Raw genomic sequence first — 14,224 nt, 5'->3', positions numbered from 1 at the left:
GACAGCTGACTAGCGACCATTTAGCGACGTACCAGCGATCCTTACCAGGTCGTATCGTTGTCGGGATCGCTGGTGCGTCGCTTAGTGTAACGGTACCCTTACTCCTTGACTATTCCATGTCACAGCTTGTCTGTGAGAAGTGACTCAGTGTCACAGTAGCCTTACTTGACACATCAATAGTATGTGTGTGTATATATATATATATATATATATATATATATATATATATATACAGTTGTGGCCAAAAGTATTGACACCCCTGCAATTCTGTCAGATAATACTGTTTCTTCCTGAAAATGATTGCAAACACAAATTCTTTCGTATTATTATCTTCATTTAATTTGTCTTAAATGAAAAAACACAAAAAGAATTGTCCTAAAGCCAAATTGGATATAATTCCACATCAAACATAAAAAAGAGGGTGGACAAAAGTATTGGCATTATTCGAAAAATCATGTGATGCTTCTCTAATTTGTGTAATTAACAGCACCTGTAACTTACCTGTGGCACCTAACAGGTGTTGGCAATAACTAATCACACTTGCAGCCAGATGACATGGATTAACCCCTTCCCGACATCCGACGGTATATCCTGTCCATGGGACCTGGGCCCCTATGCCCATGGACGGGATAGTACGTCGGGCGCGATCAGCGGCGCCCACGTGGTGAGCGCCGCTGATCGCGGCCGGGTGTCAGCTGATTACACTGGTCAACAGCATTTTTGGTGCCAAAGATATTTCATCGAATTTAGGGTATTTTTGGGGTGCTGATTCTGAATATGTCATCAGTTTTGCCAGATTGGCTCAAGTTTTTGAGATTTTTGGTATCTTATTTATAGCACTTGTTGGTAAATGCGACGCATCATCTCATTAATTTCTTTGGATTAGTACTTGAACTGAGCAGTTCTCAATATAGTTTTGTGTTAATTAGTGTTCTAAAAGTTTGTTCATAGCTTGATTTTTGCACTAACTTTATGTTGTTGTCTGTTTTCCAGTGAAAAGCATGAACTCATCAAGAAGAAGTTGTCTTAACGATCCAGACTCATTCTGTTACATTTGTGGTGAATACACACTGCCAAAACATAGAAGAAACATAACAGACTTCGTAAAAAAAGTGTATTTTGCCTATTTTGGGGTTATGCTTGGGGACCAAGACAAGTTTTGGGCACCACACATAGTGTGCAAAGCATGTATCGAATTATTACGAAAATGGAGCAAAGGACAAAGAAAAAGCTTCAAATTTGGTGTTCCAATGGTGTGGAGAGAGCCAAAAAATCATCATGATGACTGTTATTTATGGTAAACACAGGTACAGGCACATCTTCACAATGAGGGACAGGCCTTCTTGCAGATTCCATGTTACTCCCATTTTCGTTTCTTATGCTTATTGAATCCTTGCACTTGCACTGCACAGAAATAACAGTCATCATGATGATTTTTTGGCTCTCTCCACACCATTGGAACACCAAATTTGAAGCTTTTTCTTTGTCCTTTGCTCCATTTTCGTAATAATTCGATACATGCTTTGCACACTATGTGTGGTGCCCAAAACTTGTCTTGGTCCCCAAGCATAACCCCAAAATAGGCAAAATACACTTTTTTTACGAAGTGTGTTATGTTTCTTCTATGTTTTGGCAGTGTATATTCACCACAAATGTAACAGAATGAGTCTGGATCGTTAAGACAACTTCTTCATGATGAGTTCATGCTTTTCACTGGAAAACAGACAACAACATAAAGTTAGTGCAAAAATCAAGCTATGAACAAACTTTTAGAACACTAATTAACACAAAACTATATTGAGAACTGCTCAGTTCAAGTACTAATCCAAAGAAATTAATGAGATGATGCGTCGCATTTACCAACAAGTGCTATAAATAAGATACCAAAAATCTCAAAAACTTGAGCCAATCTGGCAAAACTGATGACATATTCAGAATCAGCACCCCAAAAATACCCCAAATTCATTAAAATATTTTGGACACCAGAAAAAAATTTTTTTTTCGTTGACCTGTGTTATCACAGCTGACACCCGGCACTATGTGTCAGGGGCGGTCACGGACCGCCCCCGACACGTTAACCCCTTGCACACCGCGATCAAACATGATCGCGGTGTACCAGGAGTTAAAGGGAAGCATCGGCAGGGAGGGGGCTCCCTCCGTGCTTCCCTGAGCCCCCCACGGCAGCGCAATGTGCAGCGCTGCTGCGGGGGACTCCTTTCCTCCAGGCCCCCGAATCCAAGATGGCGACGGGGGCCTGAGGAAGCTGGCTTCCTCAGTGCCTGCAAAGCGCAGGCATGAGGAAGCCTTCTGCAGTGCCTGTGTCAGATCGCTGATCTGTCACAGTGATCTGTGATGTGACAGATCAGCGATCTGTCACAGGACAGTGATGTCCCACCTGGGACTATTTAATAAAGTAAAAAAAAAATAAAAAAAGTGTAAAAATAATTTAAAAAAAAATCGCCAAATAAATTAGAAACAAAAAAAAAATATTCCCCCAATAAATCCATTTTTTGGAAATAATAATAAAAAAAAACAATAAAAGTACACATATTAGGTATCGCTGCGTCCGTAACGACCCGCCCTATAAAACTGTCCCATTAGTTAACCCTTTTAGCAAACCCCTTAAAAAATAAAAATAAAAAACGAAGCAAAAAATAATGATTTATTATCATACCGCCAAACAAAAAGTGTAATAACGCGCGATCAAAAAGACGCATATAAATATCCATGGTACTGCTGAAAACGTCATCTTGTCCCGCAAAAAACGAGCCACCACACAGCATCATCAGCGAAAAAATAAAAAAGTTATAGCTCGCAGAATAAAGCGATGCAAAAATAATTATTTTTTATATAAAATAGTTTTCATTGCATAAAACCGACAAAAACATAAAAAAACGACCTAAATGAGGTATCGCTGTAACCGTACTGACCCGAAGAATAAAACTGCTTTATCAATTTTACCGCACGCGGAACGGTGTAAACGCACCCCCCCAAAAGAAATTCATGAAACGCTGGTTTTTGTTCATTCTGCGTCCCAAAAATAGGAATAAAAAGCGATCAAAAAATGTCACGTGCCCGAAAATGGTACCAATAAAAACGGCAACTCGTCCCGCAAAAAATAAGACCTCACATGACTCGGTGGGTCAAAATACGGAAAAATTATAGCTCTCAATATGTGGTGATGCAAAAACTATTTTTACAATAAAAAGCGTCTTTTAGCGTGTGACAGCCGCCAAACATAAAAACCGCCATAAATAGTAAATCAAACCCCCCGTTATCACCCCCTTAGGTAGGGAAAAATAATAAAATTAAAAAAAAAGTATTTATCTCCATTTTCCCGTTAGGGTAAGGCTGTGTGCACACGCTGCGGATTAGGTGCGGATTCATCCGCGCGGATTTTGTAAAATCCGCAGGTGAAACCGCAGGTCAAAAGACCTGCGGTTTTACCTGCGGATTGCTCTGCGGTTTTGTCCTGCGGTTTTTCATCTCCTCAATAGAGGAGATGGCAAACCGCAGGAGAATCCGCAGAAAGAATTGACATGTCAATTCTTTCTGCGGATTGAAAACCGCAGATAATTCGCGCGGAAAATTCCGCACCATCTGCACTGCGGTTTTTGATTCCCATAGGGAATCATGGTACTGTACACCGCAGCAGAAACTGCTGCGGGTCCGCAGCAGCCAAAACCGCTGCGGAACCGCAGCAAAATCCGCAGCGTGTGCACACAGCCTTAGGGTTAGGGCTAGGGTTAGGGCTAGGGTTAGGGCTAGGGTTAGGGCTCAGATTAGGGTTAGGGGTGTGTTGGGGTTAGGGTTGGAGTTATAATTGGGGGTTTCCACTGTTTGGGCACATCAGGGGCTCTCCAAATGCAACATGGTGTCTGATCTCAATTCCAGCCAATTCTGAGTTGAAAAAGTCAAATGGTGCTCCTTCCCTTCCAAGCTCTGCCATGCGCCCAAACAGTGTTTTACCCCCACATGTAGGGTATCAGCCTACTCAGGACAAATTGCAAAACAATTTTTGGGGTCCAATTTCTCCTGTTACCCTTAGGAAAATAAAAAATTGGGGGCAAAAATATCATTTTTGTGGAAAAAAATGATTTTTTTATTTTCACTTCCGAGTGTTATAAACTTCTGTGAAGCACTTGGGGGTTCAAAGTGCTCACCACACATCTAGATAAGTTCCGTGGGGGGTCTAGTGTCCAAAATGGGGTCACTTGTGGGGAGTTTCAATAGTTTAGGTACATCAGGGGCTCTCCAAACGCACATGACACCCGCAGACCATTCCATCAAAGTCTGCATTCCAAAACGTCACTGCTTCCCTTCCGAGCCCCGACGTGTGTCCATACAGTAGTTTTCTCCCACATATGGGGTGTCAGCGTACTCAGGCCAAATTGGACAACAACTTTTGGGGGTCCAATTTCTCCTGTTACCCTTGGGAAAATGAAAAAATTGGGGACTAATTGATCATGTTTCTGGAAAAAATACGATTTTTTTATTTTCATGCCCTGGCATTATAAACTTCAGTGAAGCCCTTGGGGGTTCAAAGTGCTCACCTCACATCTAGATAAGTTCCTTAGTGGGTCTAGTTTTCAAAATGGGGCCATTTGTGGGGGGTTTCCACTGTTTAGGTACATTAGGGGCTCTCCAAAGGCAACATGACACCCGCAGACCATTCCATCAAAGTCTGCATTCCAAAACGTCACTACTTCCCTTCCGAGCCCTGACGTGTGCCCATACAGTAGTTTTCTCCCACATACGGGGTATCAGCATACTCAGGACAAATTGGACAACAACTTTTGGGGTCCAATTTCTCCTGGTACCCTTGGGAAAATAAAAAAATGGTGACTAAAAGATCATGTTTGTGGAAAAAATACGAATTTTTTATTTTCACGCCCGGGCGTTATAAACTTCTGTAAAGCACTGGGGGGTTCAAAGTGCTCACCACACATCTAGATAAGTTCCTTGGGGGGTCTAGTTTACAAAATGGTGTCATTTGTGGGGGGTTTCCACTGTTTAGGTACATTAGGGGCTCTCCAAAGGCAACATGACACCCGCAGACCATTCCATCAAAGTCTGCATTCCAAAACATCACTACTTCCCTTCAGAGCCCCGACGTGTGCCCATACAGTAGTTTTCTCCCACATATGGGGTATCAGCATACTCAGGACAAATTGGACAACAACTTTTGGGGTCCAATTTCTCCTGGTACCCTTGGGAAAATAAAAAAATGGTGACTAAAAGATCATGTTTGTGGAAAAAATACGAATTTTTTATTTTCACGCCCGGGCGTTATAAACTTCTGTGAAGCACTGGGGGGGTCAAAGTGCTCACCACACATCTAGATAAGTTCCTTAGGGGGTCTAGTTTCCAAAATGGTGTCATTTGTGGGGGGTTTCCACTGTTTTGGTACATCAGGAGTTTTCCAAACGCGACATGGTGTCCGATCTCAATTCCAGCCAAAAACGTCAAATGGCGCTGCTTCCCTTCCGAGCTCTGCCATGCGCCCAAATAGTGGTTTACCCCCACATGTGGGGTATCAGCGTACTCAGAACAAATTGCACAATAACTTTTACGGTCCTGTTACCCTTGAAAAAATAAGAATTGAGGGTGAAAAGATCATTTTTGTGGAAAAAATATGATTTTTTAATTGTATGGCTTTATGTTATAAACTTCTGTGAAGCCCATGGGGGTTCAAAGTTCTCACCACACATCTAGATAAGTTCCTTAGGGGGTCTAGTTTCCAAAATGGTGTCAATTGTGGGGGATTTCCACTGTTTTGGTACATCAGGGGTTTTCCAAACGCGACATGGTGTCCGATCTCAATTCCAGCCAAAAACGTCAAATGGCGCTGCTTCCCTTCCGAGCTCTGCCATGCGCCCAAATAGTGGTTTACCCCCACATGTGGGGTATCAGCGTACTCAGGACAAATTGCACAATAACATTTAGGGTCCTGTTACCCTTGGAAAAATAAGAATTGAGGGTGAAAAGATCATTTTTGTGGAAAAAATATGATTTTTTAATTGTATGGCTTTATATTATAAACTTCTGTGAAGCCCATGGGGGTTCAAAGTTCTCACCACACATCTAGATAAGTTCCTTAGGGGGTCTAGTTTCCAAAATGGTGTCATTTGTGGGGGGTTTCCACTGTTTTGGTACATCAGGGGTTTTCCAAACGCGACATGGTGTCCGATCTCAATTCCAGCCAAAAACGTCAAATGGCACTGCTTCCCTTCCGAGCTCTGCCATGCGCCCAAATAGTGGTTTACCCCCACATGTGGGGTATCAGCGTACTCAGGACAAATTGCACAATAACTTTTAGGGTCCTGATACCCTTGGGAAAATAAAAATTGGGGTGAAAAGATCATTTTTGTGGAAAAAATATGATTTTTTAATTGTACCGCTGTACGTTATAAACTTCTGTAAAGCCCTTGTGGGTTCAAAGTTCTCACCACATATCTAGATAAGTTCCTTGGGGGGTTTAGTTTCCAAAATGGGGTCACTTGTAGGGGGTTTCCACTGTTTAGGTACATCAGGGACTCTCCAAACGTGACATGGCGTCCAATCTGAATTCCAGCCAATTTTGCATTGAAAAAGTCAAACTGTGCTCCTTCCATTCTGAGCTCTGCCATGCACCGAAACAGTGGTTCCCCCCCACATATCAGGTATCTGCGTACTCAGGACAAATTGCACAATAACTTTTGCAGTCCAATTTCTCCTGTTACCCTTGGTAAAATAAAAAAAATTGAACCTGAAGTATTTTTTTTATGAAAAAAAGTTAGATGTTCATTTTTTTTTAAATATTCAAAAAAATTCCTGTGACGCACCTAAAGGGTTAATAAACTTCTTGAATGTGGTTTTGAGCACTTTAAGGGGTGCAGTTTTTAGAATGGTGTCACTTTTGGGTATTTTCTATCATATAGACCCCTCAAAGTGGCTTCAAATGTGATGTGGTCCTAAAAATAAAATGGTGTTGTAAAAATGAGAAATCGCTGGTCAACTTTTAACCCTTATAACTTCCTAACAAAAAAAAATTTTGGTTCCAAAATTGTGCTGATGTAAAGTAAACATGTGGGAAATGTTAGATATCAAGTTTTTTGTGTGCTGTATCTCTGTGATTTAAGGGCATAAAAATTCAAAGTTGGAAAATTGCGAAGTTTTCAAAATTTTCGCCAAATTTCCGTTTTTCTCACAAATAAACGCAAGTTATTTGAATGAAATTTTACCACTAACATGAAGTACAATATGTCACGAGAAAACAATGTCAGAATCACCGGGATCCATGGAAGCGTTCCAGAGTTATGGCCTCATAAAGGTACAGTGGTCAGAATTGTAAAAATTGGCCCGGTCATGAACGTGCAAACCACCCTTGGGGTGAAGGGGTTAAAGTTGACTTAACCTCTGTCCTGTGTCCTTGTGTGTACCACATTGAGCATGGAGAAAAGAAAGAAGACCAAAGAACTGTCTGAGGACTTGAGAAACCAAATTGTGAGGAAGCATGAGCAATCTCAAGGCTACAAGTCCATCTCCAAAGACCAGAATGTTTCTGTGTCTACCGTGCGCAGTGTCATCAAGAAGTTTAAAGCCCATGGCACTGTGGCTAACCTCCCTAGATGTGGACGGAAAAGAAAAATTGACAAGAGATTTCAACGCAAGATTGTGCGGATGTTGGATAAAGAACCTCGACTAGCATCCAAACAAGTTCAAGCTGCCCTGCAGTCCGAGGGTACCACAGTGTCAAGCCGTACAACCGTTGGCGTCTGAATAAAAAGGGACTGTATGGTAGGAAACCCAGGAAGACCCCACTTCTTACCCCGGGACATAAAAAAGCCAGGCTGGAGTTTGCCAAAACTTACCTGAAAAAGCCTAAAACATTTTGGAAGTATGTTCTCTGGTCAGATGAGACAAAAGTAGAGCTTTTTGGGCAAAGGCATCAACATAGAGTTTACAGGAGAGAAAAAAAGAGGCATTCAAAGAAAAGAACATGGTCTCTACAGTCAAACATGGCGGAGGTTCCCTGATGTTTTGGGGTTGCTTTGCTGCCTCTGGCACTGGACTGCTTGACCGTGTGCATGGCATTATGATGTCTGAAGACTACCAACAAATTTTGCAGCATAATGTAGGGCCCAGTGTGAGAAAGCTGGGTCTCCTTCAGAGGTCATGGGTCTTCCAGCAGGACATTAACCCAAAACACACTTCAAAAAGCACTAGAAAATGGTTTGAGAGAAAGCACTGGAGACTTCTAAGGTGGCCAGCAATGAGTCCAGACCTGAATCCCAAAGAACACCTGTGGAGAAATCTAAAAATGGCAGTTTGGAGAAGGCACCCTTCAAATATCAGGGACCTGGAGCAGTTTGCCAAAGAAGAATGGTCTAAAATTCCAGCAGAGCATAGTAAGAAACTCATTGATGGTTACCAGAAGCGGTTGGTCGCAGTTATTTTGGCTAAAGGTTGTGCAACCAAGTATTAGGCTGAGGGTGCCAATACTTTTGTCTTGCCCATTTTTGGAGTTTTGTGTGAAATGATCAATGTTTTGCTTTTTTGCTTCATTCTCTTTTGTGTTTTTTCATTTAAGACAAATCAAATGAAGATAATAATACCAAAGAATTTGTGTTTGCAATCATTTTCAGGAAGAAACTGAGTATTATCTGACAGAATTGCAGGGGTGTCAATACTTTTGGCCACAAATATATATATAATATATATATAGCAATAGCAGGAGTGCCCCAAGATGTCGACCATTGTTTCAAAGTATATTTTATTGTGAAGTTGTAAAACTGATAGAAAGAAAGAATAATTTTATTTGAACTTTCAGAACTTTCAAATCCCATATATTAGATATCACAAAATATTCAAACATACTAGCAATAAACCTCAAATCCATAAATAGAACACACCTACAATTTACTTTTTACCTTTGAAGTAATAAGCTCTCTAAAACACTAAGCCAAGGATATGAAATATTGCTACAATACAATTTAGATTTGTTTCTGTTGGCAACAATGCAGAATGTAAAACCTGGACAGGGAATTTTAATGTTGCTACACCTCATTTTTACGTTCAGTATTTTGTGATGATTAATTTTTTAATGGATCTTTATAGGCATCAGTTCCCAGTTTTATAGTCAGTGAATAACTTTTTGGCTACCTGTAGTCACCACATGGTGGAGCTTTGGAGCTTACTTTACACTGTTTTAAAGGCAAACTATCACTCCCAGGGACGCATTTAAGCTATGCCTATGGGAATACAGGTAATCGAATGGTCAAACCAGTCTTCCCTGTATGCCTCATAGCTGTGGTGTAGATCTTGAGAAATGCAGTTTTAATGTTTTATGTTAATGATTTCTTCCAGCATCTGGAGTGTGCGGTGCATGGAAGCAATCCCTACCTCCTCTCTTCATTACAATAGCACCCCCCTCCCATGCACATCATACTGCTGTGTGACGTGCATTTGTGGCGCCGTAATCCTGTGCATGTACCATGCACTCGTGATATGGGTGCCTTATCTGCTCTTCTACGGACAGTGTCTTCATCGATCTTCTGCGCAGGCTCTGGTGAGTCTCTGCTACTGCACACTGACTTGCTTACGCAAAAGCAGGATGAAGTCACTGCCATTAGGAGGGTGGATAAGGTACCACAGCTGCACGTCACACCTCATTGTGATGTTCATGGGAGGGAGATGCCATTATAATGAAGAGGAGGCAGGGATTTCTCCCAGGCACAGTACGCCCCAAAGCCTGGAAGAAAACATTAACATAAAACATAATAACTGCATTTCTCAACATCTACACCACCGCTATCACGCATACAGGTAAGACTGGTTTAACCATTCAAGTACCTGTATGCCCATAGTATTAGCTTAAAAGCGCCAAGGGGTGATAGATTCCCTTTAATACAGCGTTCAATGCATATGGCATGCTGGAAGCTCCCTTTTGTGGTGGCAGCCAAAATCTATGCCTACTCAGAAGATTTGGAGCTGTGTATCAGATAAACTGAGTCGAACCACTATAGAGATATGTTAAATAATTGGCATAAACTCTTGGATCAGATTAGCTAAAGCTGACAATGAATTAAGGCTTGCAAGAGATGTCAAAAGCAATAAAAATGGATTTTGGGGATATGTCAAAAAAGAAAAGTCATAGATGCTATAAGATGTTTACAGGATGAAAATGATGAAATGGTAAGACAGGATGTTGAGAAGGCCGAACTTTTAAATTCCTATTTTGCATCTGTTTTCTCTCAGAAAGGAAATGTAACATCAACTGATCTTCACTGTCCTATTAAGGGAATAGAAAAATCAGGATATTTATAAACAGAAAGATAGTGAGGAAACACTTAGCTATCCTTAATGAATTCAAGTCTCCAGGTCCAGATGAATTACAACCAGAGTACTGAAGAAGATAGCAGAAGAAATTTTTGAACCACTCTCCATAATCTTTGAAAATTCTTGGAGAACAGGAGAAGTCCCAGAAGACTGGAAAAGGGCAAATGTTGTTCCTAACTTCAAAAAGATGAATAAGGTGGACCCAGGGAACTATAGGCCGGTGAGTCTGACTTCTATACCGGGAAAGATCTTTGAACAAATTATTAAACAACATGTATGTAAGTACCTGGATAAGAATGAAGTGATTAAACAGAGTCAGCATGGCTTTGTAACTAATAAGTCATGTCAGACTAACTTAATTAACTTCTGACAGAATCACTGACTGGGTGGATCAGGGAAGTGCTGTAGATATAGTATATCTTGACTTCAGCAAAGCATTTGACAAATTATCTCACACAATCCTTATTGAAAAAAGTCTACGTATGGAATGGACAAGGCAACTGTTTGGTGGATTCATAACTGGCTTAGTGATCGGACCCAAAGAGTGGTAGTTGTTATGAATGACTCACCGAAGGAGGAAAAACAAAAATACAAGCTAAGTCCAGAAAACCGGAGAGGTTGGAAGCTATCAGATTGCAGAGCCCTGATCCTATCCACAACAACTAACAGTAGCCGTGGGGGGTTCCTACGATGCCCTAGACCCCTCGATCACAGCCGGAGAACTAAATAGGCCTAAAGAAAGAAAGAGGAAATCTAAACTGCCCCAGAGCAGACCCCAAAGCAAAAGGCAGCCACCAACATATAATGATGGTGAAGCAAGATGAAAACACTAACACAGATAGAAAGATAGGTTGAGCAAACGATGGGGCCCAAGCTAACTAAAAAGGACAGGATAGAAAAGCTGCTGTCTGCAATCCACAAAAAACCCTACCAAAAAATGTCCCAACCGTCTGATTGGAGAAACAGGCCCTGGAGTCGCTAGGACTTCAAAATGACTATATCAGCACTCAGGTAAATTCTGAAGATAGAACAAAGAGACAAACTGATCAGAGACAAAAATGGAACTCAGCACACCCCCAACCGTGGGATGGCTGAACTCCAAAAAACAAGGTAAACAAAACAAAACTAATAAGTTCAATAGCAGAGCAAAAACTTATCTTTGGGAAGCAGGAATCAGACTGGTCTCCAAGAATCCAGCAGAGAAATCACCAGCGACTCAGAAGGGCGTCAGCTGCCTTATATCCAGTCAGCAGTTCCTGTTACCCAGTCATCATCTACCAGATCAGGTGTTTGGTAATCAGCCTCACTATCTTCCTTCACCAGAAGAGGGAGTTCATCACACATCGACGGTGAAGGGGAAAATGAACTCACAACAGGTAGTAAATGTCTACACATCCAGTTGGAAGAATGTCTCAAGTGGGGTACCACAGGGCTCTGTCCTGGGCCCTGTATTGTTCAACATCTTTATCAATGATTTAGATGAAGGAATTGAGGGTAAACTGACTAAATTTTCTGATGACACAAAGCTAGGAGGGATAGCTAATACTAGAGAAGAGAGAGAGGATTCAAAAAGATATAAATAAACTGGAGCAGTGGGCAGCAACTAATAAAATGGTTTTTAACAGGGAAAAATGCAAAGTACTACATCTGGGCAATAAAAATGAAAAAAGCATGGGAGGAATAGGGCTAAGCAACAGCACAGGTGAAAAAGACTTGGGTATACTAATAGATCACAGACTGAACATGAGTCAACAGTGTGATGCAGCAGCAAAAGGCAAATACAATTCTAGGATGTATTAACAGAAGCATACAGTCTAGATCACGTGAAGTCATTATCCCCTTCTACTCATCTTTGATCAGACCTCATCTGGAATACTGTGTCCAGTTTTGGGCACCACATTTTAAAAATGACCAACAAACTGGAGCAAGTTCAGAGAAGAGCAACCAGAATGGTAACCGGTCTGCAAACCATGTCCTATGAGGAATGGCTGCAGGATTTGGGAATGTTTAGCATGCAAAAGAGAAGACTGAGAGGAGACTTAACAGCTGTCTACAAATATTTCAAGGGCTGTCACATTGTAGAAGGATCATCTTTATTCTCATTTGCACAAGGAAAGACTAGAAGCAATAGGATGAAACTGAATGGAAGGAGACACAGATTAGATATTAATAAAAACTTTTTGACAGTTAGGATGATCAATGAGTGGAACAGGCTGCCACGAGAGGTTTTGAGTTCTCCTTCAATAGAAGTCTTCAAACAGAGGCTGGACAGACATCTGTCTGTGATGATTTAGTGAATCCTGCTTTGAGCAGGGGGTTGGACCAGATGGCCCAGGAGGTCCCTTCCAACTCTACCATTCTATGATTCTATCTATTCTGAAAAATAATATACTGTTGCAGGGCAAACATTTATTTTAAAGTAGAATTATATTTATGACGATTGTTTTCAGCTGTTTAACACTGTTTTTGTGAAAATAAGATAATGGGATTTTTTTATTGCCTTAAAGGGTTGTTCTCACAATTGCTATTCAGGGAGTGCACTGCTCCAGAATCTCCCGGCCTCTAATTGACAGTCTGGACTAGTAACAGGAATACACCACTGGCCCAAAGCTAACACTCCCCCATGATGCTAGTAGACGTAGCTGTGCCTCTGCAGCATTAGAGGAAAGCAGGTGCACTGAAGCTGGCTGGCTCTAGAGCGCCCCCAGCTTCACAAGGAGAATGCAAGGTATATGGCTAAAAGCTTGCAGGAGCTGCATCTCTTGCCTAAAAAAACGGCCAGCTTTGATAGACTGCAGTGGTGGCCAGTAACTCGGGCAACGAGCAGTAAACTATAAAGAAACTGAACTTAGAGGTACTATCGGAATGTCTACTAAATTTGACAACATCGGTTCTCTACAATCATCCAGCATTGTAACCAATGTGTCATAAGTAACCGGGCCTTCCCTGAATGCATACAGTGACTACAGCACATAACTGCTGTAATGCATGTGTCCCTGAATGCAGTCCACTCCATGCTGGCTATACGCTTATAGGTGCTGTCATTTATTCTATACGGTTGACAAGTGGATGCAAGCCCACCTGTTTGAAATACATAAGGGCATCAACCTTCCAACAGTATATACATACAAAATAAAAAAGGGGAGAAGCCAGCGCTGCTTGTGGCCAGAACTCAATACATAAAGCGCATATACACATATTGATTTCTAACTGTATTTCAAAATGAGACATTTAGCAAAAAATTGATCAATATTTTGAGCCGCCCCGCCACGCCAAGGCATTCTCATATGGGTCAGTCCTACTCTACGTTTTTTATATTCACTGTGCCATTACGGCCTCCTAAATGTATTAAAAGCAAGACCATATTAAATGCAAACTGTACCTGAAGCGTTTCTGAATCACTCCCATGGAGCCAGAAAAGGAAAGTGCAGATAAAGGTTGACCAGGTCTGGAAATAGACATTTCAGGTTTAACCCCCATTTAATATGGTCTTGCTTTTAATGCATTTAGGAGGCCTTAATGGCACAGCGAATATAAAAAAACGTAGAGTAGGACTGACCCATATGAGATTGCCTTGGCGTGGCGGGGCGGCTCAAAATATTGATCAATTTTTTGCTAAATGTCTCATTTTTAAATACAGTTAGAAATCAATATGTGCATATGCGCTTTATGTATTGCGTTCTGACCACAAGCAGCGCTGGCTTCTCCCCTTTTTTTATTTAGTATATACATACACCATATAAGCCCATGAGGGGCTTGGCACCTTTGCGTGGCGCATGCAGATGGTTACATGTCCTATATACTCTACACAACACATTTCATGGTACTCTAAAGACAATCACCTCTACTGTAAAAAATGGTGACTTAATCATAGTAATAGCTCACTACATTCCCTACTTATACT

Source organism: Dendrobates tinctorius, unplaced genomic scaffold, assembly GCF_039654945.1.
Source record: "Dendrobates tinctorius isolate UK_male_01 unplaced genomic scaffold, ASM3965494v1 ptg000398l, whole genome shotgun sequence".
NCBI lineage: Eukaryota > Metazoa > Chordata > Amphibia > Anura > Dendrobatidae > Dendrobates > Dendrobates tinctorius.
This window is presented reverse-complemented; position numbering follows the sequence as displayed.